This window comes from Malurus melanocephalus, unplaced genomic scaffold (genome assembly GCF_030028575.1).
Source record: "Malurus melanocephalus ecotype Western Australia unplaced genomic scaffold, MMel_1.1 scaffold_44, whole genome shotgun sequence".
Lineage (NCBI taxonomy): Eukaryota > Metazoa > Chordata > Aves > Passeriformes > Maluridae > Malurus > Malurus melanocephalus.
In genome coordinates this window covers 592534-600385 of record NW_026623276.1, presented here as the reverse complement: position 1 = coordinate 600385, position 7852 = coordinate 592534, and positions in this window count along the sequence as shown.

The following is a 7852-nucleotide window of genomic DNA, read 5'->3' as shown; positions in this document are numbered from 1 at the left end:
TTCCTGTGGAAAAGGATGTGCCTATCTGACTCCAGCCAACAAGAATTATCTCACTTCCACCAGCATAAAARTAACTGGACTCCACCAACAATGTTTGAGGTTGATGGTTTCCATACCAGMTTACTTCTCGGCTGCACAGTTTGAAACAGCAACAAAACATTGGTATATTTCTGCTCCTAACATTTAACTTTTTCCACCCCTTACCTGGACTTGTGACTCCCTTTTTTGCTGCATATTGACAAACTGCCTTGCTGTTTTGGAAGATAAATGGAGAAAAAGGAGCTCCTRGTTTGCTATAAGGCAAACAATACTTAATCCTATTTATTTTCTTCCTAAAGTACTGAAGATTTGGCTCCATCTTCTATTCCCTGCCTTCAGTTCATGAAAAATAACTGTTGCATAAGGCGTGAATAATATTGTGTTACATAAATATCTTGTAGTATATGAACATGAAAGTGTGTATTTATGGAATGAAAAATGCGTAAAAAGCCAATTGCTTTCTTCCACTTTAATTTAGTGGGAGTTTTCTCCAACAGTTTTTAACTATACTCTTTAAAGCTTAAGYGTTTTCCAGGCAGATTTGGAAAAAGCTGGCAAAATTCCTTGAACTTCAAACCCCATTAAATGAGTATCATTTCTCCCCAGTTCCTTATGTCCTTGCAGATAGGAGCTCCATAARAAGTCTCTTGCTATCATGCTGCTTGTCAAATTGTTAGTGTTGTATCTGAAATGTAAACCAGTAATGAGACAAGGAGGCCTGGGAGATAYATGCTAGAGTAACAATATCATGTTGATGCTGCATTCTAGTATTCCCTGGCTGTTACAGCAGCAGTGGCTAATTCTATGTCAAAAGCAATATGTGCTATTAAGCTGACTTCCCTATGTTCCTTTACATAGCATTGTGGAAGTCCTTTATTTTCCAGCTGGGCTGTTTTCCTTTGATGTTGCTTTGTGAGTGTATCACTTCTGTTTTGAGCATGCAAAAAARAAGCTAAAGTAGAAAGCCAAAAATAAAATTGCAGCAATTACAATTCTGTACTTTTACTCTCTGAAGGGACTAGCTGGCATAAGATATTTGTAGGAGTTTTTATATCTTTCTGAATCCAGCATAAGGCAGCTGTCTATTATTTGTCCGTAATTCAGATTTTTTATTATTTTTATTTGCTCTTTATGCTTAGTTTTTGCCTATTTTAGACAAGATAAACTTTTTCTTTTTTTAAAAAAGAAAATATTATTTACTCTCAGTGCTGTAGCAAAATCTGAGGTAACTTAATCTAGTTGTTTACCAAGGCAAGACAAAGTGGTTTAAGTGTGCCCCTTGCTACTTCAGGCAAGATAAACCTGTCTTCCAGAAGGCTTGTCTTTATCTTTCTCTTCAAATGTTCATGTTTTACTGAGGTACAACAATAAAGAAGCCAGCTTGCAATGTCACCACCTCGAGGTATTTCCATGATTTCATTAAAATGCACCTTTCTGAAAACTCAATCAAGATTGCTTTTCTYCTTTGCAAGACATAAAAATGCTTTYGAACAAAACAGAAAGGAAGAGGCCAAACTARAAGATGTGGCTCAAATTAGTTTTGAAAACCAAGGAAGTGAAACTGCCTCAGGACCCCTTTTATGCATGATTTTTATCTCTCTGKAGAAGTTTGGATAGCAGCTATTTTTTGCAGCATCTATTCATTACAGAAGCAGCCTTTCMCTGGGTTTGATGACTTTATTTCCCAACAGAATTACCCCCTTGCATAATAAACTGACAAAACTGCAACTCTACAGCAACCCAGTGGACACATGYAGATCACACCTTTGAACTACCATCACCAGGGAAGTTTCACAGTTTCGTGAAGGCACAAATTAACCTTGCAAATAGGAAAAGCTTATGATGAGAGAGACAAAGAGAAGACATGATGTTTTAGGTCAATTGCAAGAAACTGTAATTAAGCTTTCCTTTGATTTCTGTACTTGTTGCCCTTTCTTCTTGCATTGAAAGTCAAAACTCCCACGGCTGCTGCTCTACACTGTGTTCGTCACAGGGGTGACCATGGGATCACTGAACCCAAGGCCACCAACACTTGAACCCAAAAAAAATGAGTAAGATTTGAAAGCAGATATTGGTCTGTACTACGTGCCTTCACTCCATGAGCTGAGACAGAGTTACCTCAAGGGGAGAGGTAGGAGCTGCAGGGGAGGTGACGCTGTACAGGCACCAGATAACCCCGGAGACTCCAACCAGAGGGAAAGAGACTCTGTGCTGTGGAGCGTGCAAGATGTGTCATCCTGTAAATCACAACTCTGTGGCAGTTGCTGTGGTAACCACACCTTTTCAAAAACCAGTTGGCAGATAAAACATTWATACACATTTATACACATATTCTCACACCCATCCTTTGCACATAGGTGAAGGCAGCAAAAGTGTGCATCCCTTGCTTGCCATAGGTTTTATTTTCCTTCCATGAATTGTCTACCACCATCTTCCCAAGTAGTCAAGACAGAGATGAAGAGATCTATATCTCTCTATCACTCTCTCTCTATATATAGACTGGTTCCCCCAATTTCTCTGTACAGCAGTGAATAGCAGCTGCCACTCAGGAAAAAAACAAAAAACACAACTTTCATCTTTTATTGCCTTTTCCTCCTTTCCTGATTTTCTCAAGATTATGAATGCATTGYTCCTAACTTGAATTTCAGCTGATCTGTCTTCTTTGTTTTGATACATAGACAGTTCTTTTTCATGAGTTCATAGAAAAAAAGAAATACCATGTTACAGTGCTGGTAGGATGCTTTATTACTTTTATTATTAGAGGATACTATGCTAAATGTATCAGTACCATTCCTTATCAATTAAAAAATCTTCCATTGCACAATAAATCCTGATGCTAGCCCCACAGAGGACAAGAGTAGGACCTAYATTTTAAGCTCAGCTTAAAGTCCAGCTCACTGTGACTTAGTTTGGCATGAAGCCTCTAAAACCATTTTGGTGTTCCAGGTAATGGAACCATCATTGCAACCTCTCCTTTGACCTCTCTCTTGGTGTGCTGGATCTGCTCTCTTCCAAATCACTTAGAAAAGACAGAAACAAAGGGAAAACCACGGTGAAACCCCGGCAAAACTATGACCAAAGGCAACCATTAGGTCATACAAGGACAAAATTCATGAGMAAACATTTCTGTTACACTGGAATATAAGAACAGCTTGTCCCACAAGCCAAGCTAACACAGCAGAAAAGCTTATGGATGGATTGTTGTACATATACTAAATCCCTGTATTTCCCAGGGATGGTGTGTATTTATTAATGGATGAATTATCACAAAAGCCTGATGGCTAGTTGCTGCTGAAGGCCAGTTCAGTGTGCTTCACTAGGCCTGAAAGCACGATACAGTATATTACAGGCTCATATGGAAAATGCAATTCTAAACACCGAGCTCAAGATGCATAGATTTTTAGCTTACTCTCCTCAGGACCTTGAAAACAGAGCATGTGGGGTCATGGGGTCTGCAAAATGCTCTTTAGTATTAATCAGTATTGAGTCAAAAGAAGAACAAGCCAAATCAATGGTACACTGCTTTTGTCCTTAAGAAAATCAAAGTACAACGAAACACACCCCCCAGCCATTTCTATTTTTCTTAGGGGAAAAAAACATGGCAGAAAACAAGCCAAGCATGTCCTGTGTTAGTCTATAGAAAAATACTAGGAATTTATTTTAAAGATGCCTTAACAAATAGATATCTTACTAAGGATGAAATTTTACATATGTGGTTGTTTGCCACCATCAGAGGCTACTTGTGACCAAAACAAAGAAATACCAGAGATCAAGATACTTTCAGAATCAGAACTGAAGTGGAGGGTGTGGTAGAACACAAGGAGTGGAGGTTAAAATGCTGTCATGGCTCATACAGCATCTGTACCCTTGTGCATGAGAAACCAGAACCTAATTTATTTCTGATGGTATTCAAGAGAGAGGAGACAAATTTGAACCAATGTTGTCACTACAGTTTTCTCATTTTGAAGGAAGAAAAGAAAGTAACCAAAGCTATTTCTAGCCAATTCATGGGAAGGAGATAAATGTGCATTCCCACTGCCAGCTGTGCCAGTGGAAGGTGGCACCTCCTTCCTGCCAGCCCTCCCAGCTGTTCATTAGCAGCCAGGGCTGGGGATTTCTGCCTTCCTCAAATCCCCTTCCATCAGAACATACAAAGACCAATCTCTGCAGTTTGAACCAAGACAGATCATTTTGCTTCATTTGGAAAGATTGCTCACTTGTACAGCTCAGACAACAAAAATGAGGGGGAGTGACACTGGCCGGGGTGGGGAAAACAAGACAGGTTAGCAGGCAGAGGTTTTCTGCCTGCAATTTAAGTGTCAGTGAGATGTCTATTCTCCTTACTTATTTTTAAAATTTCTTAAACATGAAGTATTTATCCAAATTTACATTTCAGAGTTAATCTAATGTTAAAAAACAGTGTTGAGATTTATATGACAGGCAGAGTATAGTCTATATTTTTAAAAGGGTAAGTACCTGTCAGTGAGCCAGAAGCTCAGGGGACGATATTCCACTCAGGAAAGATGGTGCAGCTTCACTGACTTTGTCCTTTAATTCTTACCTGCAAGGATCTTCTACATTCTGCATGTGTGATAGATGATCATTCCTCAACCACTGTGGGAGGTGGTTCTCATCATTTCATAGAGTACATTCCCCGAGGCACTTTTATTATTTTCCCTACATCTGATTAAAAAATTTAAAAAAGAAACCCCACAGGAAAAAAGTTCCAAAATCCAAAGCAAACAAACCCCACTCTTCCATTGTTTGCCACAAATCAAAACATCTAAAACAGTAATAAAAAGATTCCTTTCAATTACACTTTATTAGTGTTATGCTCTACTCATTGATTTTAATAGCAGAGAATTAAAGTGTATTATAAGGTTATTTGTGTCACTTGCAAAGCTGGGAATTTTATCTTATTCATCTCTTGAATGTGTAACYATGTTTACTTTCAGCGTAACCACATTTGCTTTCATCAGGAGGGAATCTGGCTTATTATCTCAAAYACTGTCGCCATAAAATAAGTGCACAAAAATCCCAGTAAGGAACACCTTCTGCTTTTCATAAAGCAGAGATTGTTTTGCTCTAATGAACTCGCCTGTTAGTAGAAAAGTGAAAAGCGTCCTTCAAGAAGGAAACAAATAAAAAGCTTCTATACATGTTGCCATGGCACTTTTGTACAAATAGATATTTCTGTCTATGCTATCCTAGATATCAAAACCACTTCTTATGCTGTTGCTATAACAAAGCACCCTGCTTCTACAGTGGGAAAGATCTTTTACCCTTCTGTTTTTGCTAGTGGTTCACAGGCAGCATGTCTTCAAARGCTGAAAAACACAGCACTTACTCACTGATGATTTCACTATTGATTCAAAGGCATTCAGGTTATTAGTCTCCCTCTATGGATGCAYCATCACTAGTACTAGCTGACTTCCAATGGTAATAGTCCACCTCTGTGAGACTGAAGCTGTCAATATCTCAAATCAAAACAGTTGGCTTGAGACCAGCTGAGATCGATAGAGCTGATGGATGATGCACACTGCCATCCCACTTAGATTGTTAATCTAAGCGATTTCAATGGGTTTTTTTATTATTATTATTCTGTACTTCTTACAGCCCAGTCATTAACACTCTGGCATAATTGGGATTGAAGGATTATTGAAGTGAGCCCTGTGCAACTGAACCAAGGTGACTCTTTCCCCACTCTTGTTTCCAGCCCTCACTRGGTGCAGTACAGTCTGAGCAGCTGCCGTGTTCAGCCCATGCCAGGTACGAATTCATTCAGCTCTGCCTTTTGCTTTGTGATCATTACAGCAGGTCAATGGTGCTGAACACTGAGGCATGAGAGAAGTAAAAGGAAGGGATGAAACATAAGGAATAGGGAAAGAATGGAGKGTAGAAAGAAAAAGCCACCATCAGCTACTGTATTCCTTGTCATGTTCTTTCTGTCCAGCTCTCATTTTGTTATTAGCTTGCCCTGCCTTTGCAGCTTATGACACYGTTGAAGTTTCTATGTCACTGTTTAAGAATTAGGCTTATTCTGTAACTCATCTAAGAGTTTGGGAACAACACAGAGTGTCTGGAATCCTGCTGAGACTGAGAGGTAACTTAACTAGACTCGGAATGGATTAGAAAATTTATTTTTGGCAAAGTATAAAACGTAGGTCCTGAAGACAGCGGAACTGGGAAATGTCATTAYGGAACAGAATGACTTCTGATGCAAAAACCTGCTCTATTTCTGCTTTTGGATACAACAAGCATGTGTTGACTGCATTTTAATAATTGATTTTTTTTACCTCCTAAAAAAAAACCAACACTGAATCATGATTTTCATCATACAATCATTATTAATGAATAAGTATAGCTGTTGGACTGATTCTGTTTACCATAGGTTAGGTGTTCTCAACCTGTGGAGCAATGTCAAAAGTAAGCATAGAAATATCTGCAGCACTAGGAATATCTGTAACACCTGACACTGCCTCTAAAAATGGATTTTGCACAAGGAGACCAACAAAAGAAATTTAAAAKCCCCCAAAACTCCCAGTTTTGGAGGAACAAGATGTCTACAATGACCTAAACCACAGCCAACTCCAACTTGAATCCTCCCTTCAGTTGCTATGAATGAGGTTTTGGATGCTCTGAAGTCCCTGACCAAGTCCCAGCTTCTGTTGGGATTGGTGCTCTGTGTCACGCTACAAAAGGCAACCACAGAAAAAAAGTAGATTGGACTTCTGATGGGCATCAACTCCTCTCCAACAGTGCCCAGGTTCAGACCAAAGACAGTGTCACATACTCAGGAAATCAGATTCCACAAAAGCGTTGGGATGCATTTGCCTGCAACAAATGTTCCCATCRAGACACACTTTTAATTTGTAATATAACTGATTTTTAAATAGAACCAAGGTCTGCAAGAGCAAGTCCTTTCATCTCTTAAACTTAAATCTCAAAAAAAWTTTTTATCCTGCCTTCTCGAGGACTGTCAGCCACTTTTCTCATCACTAATGCCTTAGAGCATGCTTGATCTTGCTCCTATAAGAGCACTGCTTTTTTAGTCTTATGCAGGCATTAAAAAAGGTAGCATCTTATCAACATACTATGTGCGTAGTAGGAAGTTCAGAAGGTCTTCTCTCCAGAAACCTTCTCTGCTTCTCAGTTTTCTCTGCTGAATTCAACATCAATATCTTTCCACAGAATGGCTTGCCATTTTAATGTAGTTGTAAGATCACAAGCAGCAAAGGTCTCCTAACATGAATATAGTGCTTTTCTCTTCAATCAGCAACAACCTCAACCAAGCCCTCTGTACTTTTTTTTTTATTATTTTTGATGTGTATTTCAGAACTGAGAAATCRAAGTCAGTGCCTTTCAAAATGAGGTCATGCATAGTTCCAAAATTATTTCCCTGTCAGACTTCCATTTTCAAATAAAAATAGAAGTCCAGAATTTATTTTTACAGCAGAGGAATAAATGCTGTTCAGGGGTAGAAATTTTTTTTATTCAAACATTGGAAAACAAACATCTGGCTCCACAGGGAAGCCCAAACTACAGAAGACTATCAGTTCAAAAGACAAACTCAAAAGCAATTACCAGCAACTGGAAAAAGGAAGCTGAACAGAGAATATTATGYAGCTGATGCCAAAACAAGTCCTGCCAAGCCCCCACAATGTGAAGTAATACTCCACGTTCAACAGGTTGTGTCCTCAGAGGCATGCAATAGTGCACACCAGAAATTTCTGCATAGATCTAGAGCTCCCACTTCAGCCTTGAAGTGTTTTACTTCAGTCATAACATAATAATTCATTTTTATAATGCACTT